Below are 16,279 nucleotides of genomic sequence, written 5' to 3' on the forward strand. Positions count from 1 at the left end.
CTCCATACTGATGACACACATGTAGAGGAGTTAAGATAGCAGGGCTTACCTGAAGAGTTAGGAAGGAAATTGGGAATTCACAGTTTTTAAAAGCATTTATTGGGTGGTGTGAATAAAAATGAGTGTAAGCGAGTGAGCTTGTGCTCGCTGAGTGCCTGAGTGTTTTCCTGCCGATGATCTTCCACTCCGCATTTAACTTAAACATTTCCGTCCAACAACTGTCTGATTGGCTGAATGGTCAGCATTGAGGCCTTCGGTTCAGAGGGTCCCGGCTGGGTTGGGGATTTAAATCGCCTCTGATTAATTCTTCTGGCCTGGAGACTGGGTGTTTGTGTTTGTCCCAACACTTTCCTAAAAATATTCGCACAACACACTACGGTACCAACCACCACAGAAACACACAATAGTGATTACATCCCTCCATCTAGAATTGGCGTCAGGAGGAGCATCCGGCCGTAAAACAGGGCCAAATCCACATGTGCGACATAATTCGTACCCAGGACCCCACAGAGGTGGGAAAAGCGGTAGAAGGAGAAGAAGAATTTCTGTCCAACAACTTTTGCTAAAAAAATTACAAAACATGAAAACAAGATTGAAATATAAAGTAGAATTAAGGCGTACGGGGAAACAAATGCATATCGTTAAAATAATGGGAGAAGCGGTTGATGAATTCGATGCAGGGGGAGAATAACGCTACCATCGGCCGTCTGAAAGGTAGGAAATCATAGCCTGAATATTACGACATTAATAATTGAGGAAAATGGTAGGCCTATAACGTAACTGACAAACATTAATTATGTTGAAAATAATATATTGACAACTGAATGAAATTTTTAAGGAGCCAGATCTGCAGGACCGGATGAGTTGGGCGTGCGGTTAAGGGCACGCAGCTGTGAGCTTGCATCCGGGAGATTGGGGGTTCGATCCTCACTATCAGCAGCCTTGAAGATGGTTTTCCGTGGTTTCCCATTTTCACACCAGGCTGAGGTTGTACCTTAATTAAGGCCACGGCCGATCCCTTCCTATTCCTACGCCATTCCTATCCCATCGTCGCCATAAGACCTATCTGTGTCCGTGACGTAAGCAAGTTGTAAGATCTGCAGAAGTTGTCATCCCTTAGACTTCCTACAGAGGCGTCATAACTCTGCAAACATCGGAGTTCCTCCAAATTCGCGAGTCATAGACAGAAATGAAATGGCGTATGCTCTTAGTGCCGGGAGATCCCAGGACGGGTTCGGCTCGCCAGGTGTAGGTCTTTTGATTTGACTCCCGTAGGCGACCTGCACGTCGTGATAAGGATGAAATTATGATGAAGACAACACATACACCCAGCCCCTGTGCCAGGGAAATTAACCCATGATGATTAAAATTCCCGACCCTGCCGGGAATCGAACCCGGGAACCCAGTGACCAAAGGCCAGCACGCTAATCATTTAGCTATGGAGCCGGACGTCATAGACGAGTCAGGCCGTGATACATCTACAAAGGTTGAATTCTTCCTTCTCAAACGTTCTTGCCATTTAGCCCGTGCTTCCTGCATCTAAGGCCGGCCCCGTGGCGTAGGGGTAGCGTGCCTGCCTCTTACCCGGAGGCCCCGAGTTCGATTCTCGGCCAGGTCAGGGTTTTTACCTGGACCTGAGGCCTGGTTTTGAGGTCCACTCAGCCTACGTGATTAGAGTTGAGGAGCTATCTGACAGTGAGATAGCGGCCCCGGTCTAGAAAGCCAAGAATAACAGCCGAGAGGATTCGTCGTGCTGACCACACGATAACTCGTAATCTGCAAGCCTTCGGGCCAAGCAGCGGTCGCTTGGTAGGCCAAGGCCCTTCAAAGGCTGTAGTGCCATGGGGTTTGGTTTGGTTTGGTTTGGTTTGGTTTGGTTTGGTTTGGTTTGGTTTCCTGCATCTAAGCAACATTTGTTGGATTTTTATCTAATAATCTGCTTTCATTTCTGTTCATGTCAAAACCTACGAAAATGTTTTTTACACAGTTCTCCGAGATGTCTTCACCAACTCCACTCTGAAACCCAGGGTCACCGACATAACGCAAGATGATTTACATTTTTTCTTCATTTGTTAGTGCACCACCTCTTGTTTCTTTGGAGTGCCCAAGGAAATGCTCCTCTAACCATTCAGCATGCTCCTTGAAAATCCACAGCCTGTTTCCAGTCATCTGACCGGGTCAGGAATGGAATGAATGAAGCGGTGAGGATAGGAATCGTGCAGGCTGTCAAAGCCTGTCGCACTACTCTGGGGCAATGATTAATGCCTGACAGATGAAATGTAATGATATTGGAGAGTGTTGCTGGAATGAAAGATGACAGGAAAAACTGGAGTACCCGGAGAAAAACCTGTCCCGCCTCCGCTTTGTCCAGTACAAATCCCACATGGAGTGGCCGAGATTTGAACCACGGAACCCAAAGGTGAAAGGCTGGTGCGCTGCCGTCTGTTCCACGGAGGCTCTTCAGCATGCTCCTTACTGGACATTTATAACACTCTGTAATCAAGTTGAGATGATTCTCTGCGAAGTTTATATAATTTTCTTTTCCGATTAACCGCCACCATTACCTCTGCCATGCTGTTGAACTTGACACTGTCATTTGGAGTCACCTACTGAGTTAGCTCAAGGAAACATGAGCAGGCGCTTACCGGAAAGAGTGCCTGCTTTATCTTTATTCACCAGAAATCTGGAGCGCCCACTCTGCTATTCGAGCGACTGGAGTGTGTGCTCAAGGTCACAGGTCTGCTGTGGGTGATTGCTTCCGACAGGCGGTTTTTATTCACCTCACTGCGAGTGCCTGCTCTAAATTCGCGAGTAGAGAGTGCGTGCTCATTTTTATTCACACCACCCAATAATTGAAAAGCTTCAGCTGCCATGTTTCTATCTTTTAGATAAGAAATGTTGCCTTTAACTTTTATCACACCTCCTTGGAGTTCACAAAAACATGAAGCAGATCGGTGATGTTCAGTGCATCTCAGTGGACGTAATTTTTTTAATTTATAGTTCTTTGTCATTGGTAATATTTTAGCAACAGCTTCATGTAAAATAACCTGTCATTCAGGAGAATTAAAATTTTAATAAATGGTTCCCAAGCAGTTACTAATAACTGAAATTTCACGTGCTGAACTTAAAGTAAGATAAAGTCTATGGGGAGCATAATGGATGTAAAGAGCTAAAGTGTGGTCTGTGGAATACCTTATTTACCCACCTATATCTCGCCATTGTATGAATTACGTACCCTAATTTTCGCCATTGAATTGAGGGGGGGAAAAATTATCCTCGCTTATATGTCGCATCTGTTTTCCTTTGTAGCTAAAGTGTGGTCTATGGCATACCTTATTTACCCACCCATATCTCTCCATTGTGTGAATTACGTACCCAAATTTTCACCATTGAATTGAGGGGGAAAATAATCCTCGCTTATATCTGGCATCCTTTTTCCTTCATATGTCAACTCTGCTTACAGTAGGTATACTCTACGATGTGGATGCCTGTTCTCAGCTAAAGTCAAATTGTCTCCCTTAATCTTCCCCTTTCTTATTAGCTCTCTACCCTTCTTTGGTGGAAGGCAGGTAGGTAATTCCATATCTATGATATTCCCTGGGCTAATGATCTAGGTGGAATGTGATGCTGTTGAACTGGCTGCAGTTTTTACTTTCCAGTATGACTTCGCTTATAGGTTTGTATGAAGAAGCATTCAACTTTTATGGCAAGTTTTGAAATTTGAGTTTTCAGTTTGCAGAGAAACATGATAATCATGCCATGGGCTGTGAATTTAATGTAACAAGTTTAATATAGCCTAACTACAGTGGTTGATCATATTATTAGGGTCACTACGTGAAAGTTGTATTTTTCAAACTTGGTAGGACATACACAATTAAACTTCACTGATACACATTTAATCAATCTAAAGTTGATTTTTGACAAACATATTATATAATTTTCCATTTTAAATATTAATGAAAATCATGAAAAACTAAGGAAACTAGGAAAATATAATATTTTGTAACACCTCACTTCACAGCAATTACTGTACAGCTTGGACTCTGTCTGGCATACTACAAATGCATCTGAGGCAGTTATTTTAAATTTCATCATCATAATGCCACACGATTGCTCACTCGATCAGTTGGATCTTATTCATGACATTATGAGCACAAATTTTCCTCTTCATTAGTCCCCCAAAGGTTCTCGATCAGGTTGACGTCAGGAGAATTGCCAGGCCAGTCCAGAACCTTCACTTGGTTGTCCAGAAGGAACTTTGTCACAGTTTTAGTCTTGTGACAAGGTGCAGAGTCATCATAATCACAAATTTGCCATCTGGGTACCATTTACGAACTTGTGGAACTAGCCGTTTCTCTGGAGCCTTAATGTTCTGGTTCATGGTTCCTTTGACAATATACAGGCGGCTGGTTCCATTACTACTGATGACAGCCACACCATTACACTTATTGGGTGCATAACGGTCTTGACAATGCAGTCAGTATTGTATTTCTCACTCTTGCGCCTCCTCACAAATACAGATCTATCATCAAGAATGTGTATTGATGATTGATCCGAAAAGCAAACCTGAAAAAAGTGTAGTTTTGTATTAAAACATGTTTACGCCAAGTGCGGTTGAGCATAACAGGGAGAAAGTAAACAAATTGTGATTTTGTCAAACAGCTTACCCTTTTCCATTCATCAGCAGTCCAGCTTCGATGTTGCTTTGCCCATAATAGTCGCTTATTCATCATGGTTGGTGTCAGTAATGGTTTCTTTGCTGGATAATCACAAGCGAAACACAGTTCTTTGATCCTCCAACCTGCTGTCATTGAAGATACGTTGATCTCCGCTTGTCAAATCTTTGTTGAAATGACTTTCATTGAAGCCTTTCTGTGTTAAATGACGGTATTTCTTAACTGGCACTGCTTGTGGAGAAGTGATTCTTTTTGCGGCCACATTTACCCATCCGTTTAGGTGACAAATACGTGCCTCGGTCAAGTTTTTTCTTAATTCTGCCCACTGTTGACTTTGAAACAGAAGAGATAGATGCTATGTTTCTATGAGAATAATCAGTATTCTTTAAAAGTGTTTTGATTTCCAAACTTATACTCTGAGAAAGGTCGTTAGCTTTTCCCATGTTTGTTTTCAAAATACCAGTATTTTTAAGTACATACTGAACTATAAGTGACTGTATTCTGCTCTTATCACTTCACTGTATCATATAGATAGCAAAATTCACACAGGAGATGCAAGGAAACAAATCTATATATATAAAATAAGAGTTTTGTCTGTTCATTGCTCAGAATTTGAGAAGAATGGTATTTCTGTATCGGTCATGTCCATAGTAACAAGAAAATGTACTTTTTACTTTTCCGTAATTTCTGTCTGTCTGTCTGTATGTATGTACACGCATCACGAGAAAACGGCTGAAGAGAATTTAATGAAAATCGGTATGTAAAGTCGGGGGATAAGCCGCTACAATCTAGGCTATAAATCATTTTATTTACGCTGAGTGAAATGGTAGTTTAGGGGAAGGCCTTAAATTTAATTATCGAATATTTATATTATTAGCAGTCCTATCGATAAATACTATATAACTAAAGTTATATAGAATTCAATTTCCAATCATTTATGTCTTATACATTTTTACCGTACCGGCTCTGATAACACAGATATTAATGAATTTGTATTTTTGTTGCTAAGTCCATATCAACGCCGAGCCACGAGAAAATGGGTTAACAGAATTTAATGAAAACCGCTATATAGAGTCGGGGAATAAGAAACTACTGTCTAAGCTGTAAATAATTTCATTTTCCCGAGATGAAATGGTAGTTTAGAGGAAGGCGCTTAAAATTTAATTTTTAAATACCGGTACCTATGTTATTGGTGCTATCGAAAAGTACGGTACTACATAACAAAAGTTATAGGCAATACAATTTCCGATCATTTATGTTCCTTTCAGTTTTACTGTACCGACTATGATAAGAATGGTATTTCAGAAGGCCTACAGTATTCAAAGCGTGTAACACTTATCAACAATAACTTTACATTGACCATTGTGTGTTGTGATGTTCTGCGTGCTGCTCAGCTCTGATAGATGAGATTACTACTGCGTACCGAGTATAACAGCCTGACTGAACATTGGCGGAAATAGCTAGGGAGTTGGAAAACTTTCTTCTTTAGCATGCCACTCCTCTGGTTCATACATTTTCTGATAATGCTGGTACGTAACACACTGGTTCATCATAACATTCGTGCTATTCAATCCCTACTTTGAGGCACTGATTGAAATGAGTAGTGTGCATATTTAATGGAATAATGACAGAGGAGTGTTCATGGCATTCTGCGACCTGGTTATTTCAGCTCTGGAACTTTGGACTGTTAGATTGGCACCATAGTACTGTTCGTTGAAAGTGAGAAAGTGTGCGGTTTTTCATTTGATCGAGTATTTTATATGATATCATTGCTTTCAATCGCTACATTCCTACTGACGTTTTTGTAATGACCTATGTTGAATTCAGTTAGGAAAACCACCAAGACAGTCTTTCTGAGAATCCCGTAGCGAAGCACGGGTACATCAGCTAGTCTACAATAAATCGTGTGTTACTCTAACAATAGTCAGCAAGGAACTGTAGCATACTTGGCGCTTTTCTCAATTCTTGTCCAGAGTTTTCATTATTAGGCTTCTTAATGTAGGGCTCTGATTGTTGAATTTAACTATAGAAATGTGTACTTAACAATATCCAACCATAAAAGTAAGCAATTAGTAAATACTTACATGAGAATAATGATCCAAACATAAATTCTTCACTTTTTACCTAGTGGCCCTAAAAATATGATCAACCACTGTACATTCAATAAACAGTTTCAAGTATACCCATAAATAAAAAAATATGTGCATTACATGACTAGTGCTGGTAGTGGATGTAATATTTTTCTGAGTGGTGAAATAGAAGCAAAAATTGCAGGTGGGCAATGGAAGGTGGTGGTGATTATTGTTTTAAGAGGAAGTACAACTGGGCAACCATCCTCTATATAACACCAATCAAAGTGAAGAAAAGTAATGCGTCCGACACTTCGAAAAGTGAAGGTATCGGCCAAAGAAAAACAAGGGCCACGAAGGGCGTGAAAATGAAAGATTCCCTAGCTCTCGCAAATTTAATAGAGTCGGGGTAGGAAAAGAACAAGAGTTGACCACGTGAGGTCAGATAGGATAGATGAAAGTGAGGAGCCTGGCACAAGTAAGTGGAAGCAATGTCAGGGCCCAGCTGAGGACACCGTGGTCGCCAACCCACGCTCCAAAGTTCAGAGCCCCTGGGGCCCCTTTTAGTCGCCTCTTACGACAGGCAGGGAATACCATTTGTTATATTTTGTTCCTCGCGAGTAACGACCGCTTACAAGTTATAACCAAATCCCTTTATTATTGTTAGTAAGTACAAACTCTGGTTTTACAGATAGACAACTCCCTGCTAGTCTCTGTCATAGAATGATACACCGATAGAGGACACAGAGGGTGTCTCAATCCCTGACATCCTCCCCACCCTGGTCTATCTCCAGGGGGACGACCAGCTGCACTGGACGAGTTATCACAGTCCCCTTTGAATCCTTAAGAATCACAGTTCTGATCACTCTGTCTCTTCCAGCTCGGATTTCTACTATGCGGGCCTTCTTCCACATGTGTCGTGGTTGGTTGTCTTGAAGGAGTGCTACGTCTCCAACTCTCAGATGTGGTCTGTTACCTCGAGGACGTCGAACTTCGTGAAAGCTCCTCAGCTCCATGAGGTATTCCTTATTTCAGCGCTTCCAGAAGTCTTCTAAGATCTTTTGTCGTACTGCTAACTCCTTTCCTCAGGTTCGTCCTTAATGTTGGTTCTGGTCCAGTTGATATGGCCGTTAATCTTTGTCCGGTCAGGAAATGGGCGGGAGTCAGGTCATCTGTTTCATCTTCATTCTGAGAGATGAGTCGCGGCTTCAATATTTACTAGAATGGTGTTAAGCCTTTCATCGGTTATCAATGCCTTGCCTAACACCTTCCTCAGGCATCGTTTTGTAGTGCCAACCATCCTCTCCCACCATCCTCCCCACCAACCCGCCCGTGGAGGAATGAACCTCCATTTGATAGAATGATGTGCTAGGTACTGGTGGACGGAAGATGCGGTGAGGTATTGCCAGAGTGAAGACAATTCTGTGTTTGTGGCGTGGAAAGTCTTAGCGTTGTCCGTGTAGATTACATGCGGCAACCCTCGTCTTCCTGCAAATCTTTGTAATGCGAGGATGAATGTTTCAGTGGTCATGTCTGAACATAATTCTAGGTGTAAGGCCCTCGTTGATGCACACGTGAAGAGAGCAATATAACATTTCTTTGACTCATTCCCCACCTTGATATACAAGGGGCCTGCAAAGTCAATGCCAGTCACTTCGAATGGTCGTAAGGGCTTTACACGGTCAGGTGGCAAGGGTGCTTCAATAGCTTCACCAACTTTGTTGTGCGCCATTTTACAGGGCAGACAAGTGCGCAGAACTTTCTTTATGGCTTGCCTGGCGCGAAGAATCCAATATTCTGATCGTAGCTCTGACAGCACTATCCGTACACCTAAGTGATGAAGTCTGATGTGTGTCTGCCTTATCAGAAGTCTGGTGAAAGTGTGGCATCCATCCAAAAGTATTGGATGCCTTCCTCTATGTGTCAGTTCTGCGTATTGAAGTCGTCCACCAAGTCGAATGATGTCGTCTTGGATGTATGGATTGAATCTTGCAATCTTGGACTTATTTGGAAGCGGAATGTTTCGCCTCAAGGCGGTGAGTTCCATACCGAAACATTCTTCTTGAGTCTGACGTATCCAGTAAAGTAGAGCGTTATTTATATCTATTTCTTCATCACTGTGATAAAACGTAGAACCCAACAAGTAACGTGTATCAGTTTCCAGTACGAACTGAATTGTGATGTGTCTAGCAGTGATTCATGCGAAGTGATTAGTAGAATTTGCTTAGTTGGTTTCTTCGCATCTGGTAGAGATGTTATATCTGACGGGTTTTCCAATGGCCATGATGTGTGTTCACCAATGAGCCAAGAAGGACCATGCCACCAAGTATCATTTGAGCGTAAGTCATTTGTCGAGAGTCCCCGCAAGAGACAGTCTGTGGGATTGGTGTCGCCGGGGCAATGTCGCCATTGACTAGGGGCTGTGTAGCTTAGAATTTCATTAACCCTGTTAGCAACGAAAGGTTTCCACCTATTTGGGTCACTGCGAATCCAACCAAGCGTTATCTTACTGTCGTTCCATAGCGTGGCCTTGTTTATGCTGAGATCGATCTCCGTGCAGATGTAGTACAGGAGGCATGTACCAATTAGAGCAGCAAGCAATTCTAATCTGGGAATCGTTACTTTCCTCACAGGAGCTAGTCGTGCCTTGCTGCAAACAAGGCATATGGAACACAACATATCAGACTCTGACCTCAAATATAGTGCAGCACCATATGCCTTCTCACTCGCGTCACAAAATACATGTATCTGTGTTCCCTTTGCCCTTTGAAATGCCAATCCATCGGGAAACGTATATTGGTGATAAGTGAATTAGTTCTGACAACCAACATTGCCATCTTTGCGCCAGATCTGGTGGGAGAATTTCTTCCCATGCGAGTCCTCGACGCCAAGTGTCTTGAAAGATGATCTTCGCCGTGATGAGTACAGGTGCAAGTAAACCTAAGGGATCATAGGATTTAGCTGTTCCCTTTAAAACGCTACATTTGGTTCCAGGCTCTTCTGCCAGATATTCTAGGATGTGCTTGAAATCGAATGTCAGGGAATCTTTGTCTGTATCCCAACTAACTCCAAGTACAGTAGTTTTGTTTTTTGTTTCCCTGCCCTCTGCCTTCCATATCTCCTTAAGTGGTATTGAGTTCGTAGCCCATTTTGAAAGGGGGAGTTTTATTAGTTTCAGAAGACTATTCAACTTGTAGTAGATTGTGATCACTTCGTTGTTATCTTCTAGGCTGATTGTGAAATCATCCATGAAGGTTGATTTGTCAATAAGAGCTGTCGCTAATGGGTACGTTTCCTTATGAAGTGAAGCTAGTTCCCTTAAAGTGGCAGATAATAGGAATGGGCTGCTTGCGAGACCGAAGGGAAGGCATGTGAAGCGATATACGACGATCTCTTCCGTCACCTGATAGTCTCCAGAGCCATCTGAATTTATGCGATACCACAGAAATCTAGTTAAGTTGCGGTCTTTCTCATTTAGATAAAGTTGGAGAAATGCTTGGCTTCCATCTGAAACGATTGCATTACGATACTGCCGAAAACATAATAAGGTAGCAAGAATTTCGGGCAGTAAGTTTGGTCCAGTTTCTAGGGCATCATTTAAGGACGGTGACCCCTTTTCATGTGATGACGCATCAAATACAATCCTGAACTTAGTAACATTACCAGTTTTCTTCTTCACGGCATGATGTGGCAAGTAGAACACATTTTCAGATGAATCGTTTGCAGGCACGCTCTCTATCTGGTCTTTAGCAAAGTAGTCTAGCATATGCTGGTGATACATGTTGCGAAAATCTCCTTCTCTCTTCAGTCTCATCTCCAGGGCTTGAAACCATTTTCTTGCTGTGGGGAGATTACTTGAAAACTGAACATCCTTCTTCCTAGGAAGTGACACTACTCTCCTTCCATCTTTAATGCAGTAACTGTCATGAAACTCTTGAAGGATAAGCTTATCTTTCGCCAGGGGTGTCCTGGTGGCCTTCTCTTGTATCCCGATAGACTCTAGCTCCTCCCAGAACTGTCTAACGACGTTGTCCAATATCACGTCTTCGTGCAATGAAATGTGATGTACTGTGGTTTGTTTGACTGTAGTACTTGATCTGTTCCCACTAAGTATGTGTCCGAAAATTGTGGAAATCAGGACCAGTGAAGGTGACACTCTAATTGGCTGTTTTGAAGTCACGATCTTCCAATAGTAATCCGCACCTATAAGAACTTCTATAGGTAGGTCTTCGTTAGATTCGTCTCGTGGATCAGCTAGTTTTACCTTCCTGACCGAAGCCAGAACTCCGATGTCTTGCGGCGGTGTTGATTGCGCTGAATATGTGTTATTACTTTCGAAAGCCTTAATGGTAATCAAAGCCTTTGTTGAGTATCCCATGATGTCAAAGCTGACTTCTTTTCTTTTTTCTGCAGTGCTAGAGGGCGCTTCAAAAGCAGTGATTTCTAGACTCGTGTTACCAGTGACATTAAGTTCCAGTGAATGTATTAAGGAACTATGAATGAAGCTCGACTGGCTTCCCGAATCCAGTATGCAGCGCGTTAGTTTATTTCTCCCTGTTGGGCCTTTGATCCATATGCGGGCTGTTTGTAAGTACGTGAAGTTTGGAGTCGTAACTGAAATCTTGCCAACTGATGTCTGCAAGCTGTTGTTTCTATTGCAGATAGAGACATGGTGTTGCTCTTTACATTTAGTGCAAAATGCCTTCCCGCGTTTGAAACATTGACCTTTGTTGTGGCCTCGCCTTAAGCATAGAAAACGATTCGTAGCTCTCAGTTTTTCGGTTCTTGACCGGATATCTTTCATTTGATGACAGTCTTGACCCCAGTGTCCGGAATTCTTCTCACAATACACGCAGAAAGGCTGTAGTGTGGAATTGGCCCCTTTCTTACTCTTCTTGGTCTTCGTATTTACTTGAAGAGCGGCTGCCGTTGGCATGTAGTTCAGTGGTTGAGTAGCATCACCACGTATCTTTTGAGCGGCTAGAGCTCCTTGAATTTCTTCATTTAGAAATTCCATTAAACGTGTAAGGTTGCCTTCCTGTAAGCCATTTCTTTTTGCATGAATTAGCCAGTGGCGGCAAAGGTCTTCTGGAAATGCTCTCAGCAGTTTGGGTGCTGATATCCGTCCGAACGCGTCTATGTTTTCCCCTAGTGCTCTTAGTGCTTCTAATCGTCGATGACACTCAATGTAGGTAGTGTTTAGCATCGTTGGGCTATCCGAGGTGGCGGGTTCTAAATTTTCCAAGAAATCTAAGTGGCTTTGTATGATTCGGTCCGTGTCGCCGTATCTTGAGTGAAGAATCCGCTTTGTTCGGTCGTTATCTGCTGTGACAGCTATTCCGTCAACCAGAAGTTTAGGTTCACCCTCTAGGTAACCTCGGAGAAACACGTGTTTATTTATGGTTGAAAGACCTGCATTGTTGTCTACAGAAGACTGGAATTGTCAGAACCTGGGCCATGTCTCGATATCGCCTGTGAAAGGTTCAAGTCTGATAGTAGGTAGTTTAACGCCTTGAGTGATTGGAGGTTGTGTAATTGAATCAACGGTGGGTTGAGTGGTGTTCTCACGCTTCTCTTTAATGAGATTAGTTGCCTTCCGTATTGCACGCTTGGAGCGGTCAATATATTGTTCGCAATCCTGTGCGCCCGTCTCGTACTCATCATCATTCAACAAATCGTGTACTTGTTCGTCCAGGATTAATAGTTTTTGTAGAGTATCTTGTAAGCGGTCAAGAGCGTGAGCTATTTCATCCTGTTCCGTCGAGTCGTTAACTTCATTCAGGTACGTGGAGAAACGTGTAACATTCAACCGGTAGGTCTTTTGTGTCCTTTTAAGTTTTTTAAGAAGCTGTTCATTTTCCATCATCGTGAAACTCAAGGGAAAGTTGATCTGAAGTGGGCTAGTATGGCAGTGATGGAGAAGTTTGTGAGTGTGTGCTGACAGATGTTTATGAATATTACGTAATTGTATTGCTTTCCGACAGATGGCAGCACCTGTACCTTACTGATTCGTGGATGACCTTCGTATACCAGCAGATTACGATTACAGATTACAGAGACTAGCAGGGAGTTGTCTATCTGTAAAACCATAGAGTTTGTACTTACTAACAATAATAAAGGGATTTGGTTATAACTTGTAAACGGTCGTTACTCGCGGCGTGAAGGAAAGGAATACCTCTTGTAGATATCCGTTCAGTGTAGTCTTCTTTAATGTTAGTGTTGATGGTTCTTCGTTTCCCGGGTTTCAGCACCAGTGTTATATTTTGTTCCTCGCGAGTAACTACCGTTTACAAGTTATAACCAAATCCCTTTATTATTGTTAGTAAGTACAAACTCTCTGGTTTTACAGATAGACAACTCCCTGCTAGTCTCTGTCATAGAATGATACACCGACAGAGGACACAGAGGGCGTCCCAATCCCTGACACCATTGGTGTTATTCTACCGCCCCCACCCACAGGGGGATGGGCAATGGAATCCTACAAACTTTACTACTTTTGTCAATCAAGTCAGTCATCAATAATCTGCATATAAGGCTATCGTCCAAGTGGCAGGTTCCCTATTAAATGGTTATGTAGTCTTTTCTTAAATGTTTTCAAATAATTTATGAATAAGGAATGGAGGTAAATAGGGTGAAAAGACAGGTTTTAAGTTTCACTAAGAGAAAAGGTCCTCTCAGTTTTAATTACTGTGTTGATGGTTTGAAAGTACGTTATGGGGATTGCTGTAAATACTTAAATGTTGATATAAGGATAGGTTGTCATGGGGGTAATCACATTAACAAGATAGTCTCCCATGATCCACCCCATCAAAAGCCCTGGACGTATCAGTAGCAACACAGTCCATCTGATCTCCCGAATTCAAAACATCTGCCCTGTTTTGCTGGAATCGTACAAGCCAAACCCCACTGGAAAAACAATTCCCTAACCCAAACCACCCTCCGTCAAACTCATTGGCAACCTTATAAACATGTCCAATATAATCAGGAAGAAGGCCTTCCCAGAGCCTACGTGCAACACCCATCAAGTCGACCGGCCTGCAACCACCCCACGTTTTGTTAATATTATTAACTTGTTATGGAACATAAAATGCAATCTTTTATGCAAAATCATGAGGCTTTTAAGATCAAATTTTCAGAAAACTCCCTGCGTACATCCACTCATGGCCGACACTCCATATCCTTGACCCTTAAGTAATGTGTATTAATTCTATTTTTTGCCAAAAATTTGAGAGTAGTGTGGCTAAATTTTCCCCGGTGCAATCTGTTACGGATATAAATCCTGGAAAAAGTACAATACCCATCCCACTGTGTGTTCATAGAATGTAGTTAGGAACATCTAAAGATGTGACCAAATTTCTTTTTTGACCAGCTTTATTACACTGTTGCCTTAAAAATTACTGTGAAACCTCTTGAGTACAGACATTGATAACCCCATCCTGCAAACCCCACGGCTCTTAACGCCCTTGAAAGGGCCTTGGCCTGCCCAGCGACCACTGCTCAGCCCGAAGGCCTGCAGATTACGAGAGATCGTGTGGTCAGCACGACGCATCCTCTTGGCCGTTATTCTGGACTTTCGAGACCGGGGCTGCCATCTCACCGTCAAATAGCTCCTCAATTCTAAGCAAATAGGCTCAGTGGACCTCGAACCAGCCCTCAGGTCGAGAGAAAAATCCCTGACCTGGCCGGGAATCGAACACAGGGCCTCCGGATGAGAGGCAGGCACGCTTCCCCAAAACCACAGGGGCGGCTAGACATTGATAAAGACAAAATTTTGTCTGTTATTGGGAGAGGATGCATGGTTAAGCAAAATTTATTCCTGTCAATGCACATACAGTACTATCTAAAAGACATTTAATTTTGTATGTAGTTGTATTTTACGGTATGTTAACATTTGGAGTAGCTTAAATTAATGCTGTACAGGTACTTCAGCTCACCAACTCTCACTGTTTTTTAATGTTGTATTTCCCTTTAAAAAATCCTGTCTAGGTTGGTTTGTCGAGAACATTTCACGTTGACTATCTTCTTCTCCAGAATGGCCTCCAGTTGTATTGATCGAAGGATGTTGGCATCCCTGCAATGAAGAGTGAATGCCCTCAATTTTTCTGCCATTTGATAAGCCAAAGCATAGTAGGTTATCAAAGTATCTAAACTGGAGTTTTCATCATCTTCCTCACTGCCACTACTCTCACCAGCTTTCAGTTCTGTTGCCTTCACATCCTTCACCATTTCACTAATATTCAAGGAATTTTCCTCAAACTATATACTCCTATCAGTTGAGGTATATTCACTAGCGTCAACATTGTCATACCGTACTTGGTTCTAAAGAGCCTGGTTCAGTCTTCTAGTAGTTTCTTTTCTTCTTGATTTTCCTAGTCTCCTTTGGTCCCGTTAGCATAAAATCCTGCCTTGAAGAAACAGTTCCAAAATTTTGTCCTTTATTCCAGCTTTCCATCCCACTGCATCCAGTTTCATGACACATTTGGTGAGATCAAACGCAGAAGATCTCAGTATTAGCTGTCCTGGCCTGTGAATATGTGAATGATGCCTTGATCAAGAAGTTGACAGACAGAAGTATTGCTCGGGGGAAAAGAAAACTAACTGGACATATTTCAAGTTTAATACAGGATGGGAGGTCGCATTGTCTACGAAAAGTAAAACTTTCCTGTTTTGGTTCTTCATTTTCTTATCCAGAGAAACAAGCCAGTCAGTCATAGTTTCTCGCGTCATCCAAGTTTTTCTGTTAGAACTCCATTCCACCGGTAACTTCCATACATCCAGTCCTTAAAAACAGCGAGGGGTTTGATGCCTTTCCAGTAACAGATTTTAATATTTCACATGCCATATTTGACCAGAGTAGCACAGTCAGATGCTCTGTAGATATTTTCCTTCCCCAGAAACTTGAAGTTTTGTTGGGAAGAGCACCAAAAATTACACCACTTTCATCCACATTATAAAAGTCTTCTTCCTTATAACCTGCAATATTTAAAGAATCCCTATAACCTACAATATTGAAGTACACTCTCTCTTTCCAGTGATCAGTTTGAAGGCCAGTGTCATCAGCAAACACACATACACACAGTGAGTTTTGTAGCTAATTTTTTGCTTAACTTGAAATATTTCCAGCCAACCATTCGAAGTTTTAAAAGCTCCATAGCCATGTTCTCTTGCTACTTCCTTAGGCTTTTCTTGAAAACCACTCAAAAAGAACTTGATCAGTACCAAGACCTTGAGTTTTAGGAAATTTGTAATTGCTTTTGTCATCACTGTTCTTGCACCATTGTTTTAATATACTGTCTTTTTGTCAGAGGATTGAATTTATTTGTGTCTTTCCCACACTGAATTTATCTGCAAGCACATGCACATTGCACTTGATAACTTCAACCTCTTCCTGAATTGTTTAACTTTTCCTTTTAGATGCCATAGTTATGTACTGAAAGAAGTGAGTACAAACAATCCATGTTATCTTGTCTTTATGCCATTTTCGGCACTAAGAGTGTACTTTCCTCTGTTGAAATGAAGAGTAACAAATGTATG

The 16,279-nt window shown here is 42.0% G+C and overlaps 1 protein-coding gene across 1 annotated transcript in view; it reads left to right on the forward strand.

Annotated features, from left to right (window-relative positions):
* Mps1 (Monopolar spindle 1) overlaps positions 1-16,051 on the forward strand; it is a 225,900-nt gene extending 209,849 nt beyond the window's left edge. The window contains exon 8 of the mRNA XM_067138070.2: positions 15,778-16,051. The gene's annotated coding sequence lies outside the window, so the exon portion shown is untranslated. The remainder of the gene's footprint in view (positions 1-15,777) is intronic.
* The last annotated feature ends 228 nt before the right edge of the window (positions 16,052-16,279 follow it).

This window comes from Anabrus simplex, chromosome 1 (assembly GCF_040414725.1).
Source record: "Anabrus simplex isolate iqAnaSimp1 chromosome 1, ASM4041472v1, whole genome shotgun sequence".
Lineage (NCBI taxonomy): Eukaryota > Metazoa > Arthropoda > Insecta > Orthoptera > Tettigoniidae > Anabrus > Anabrus simplex.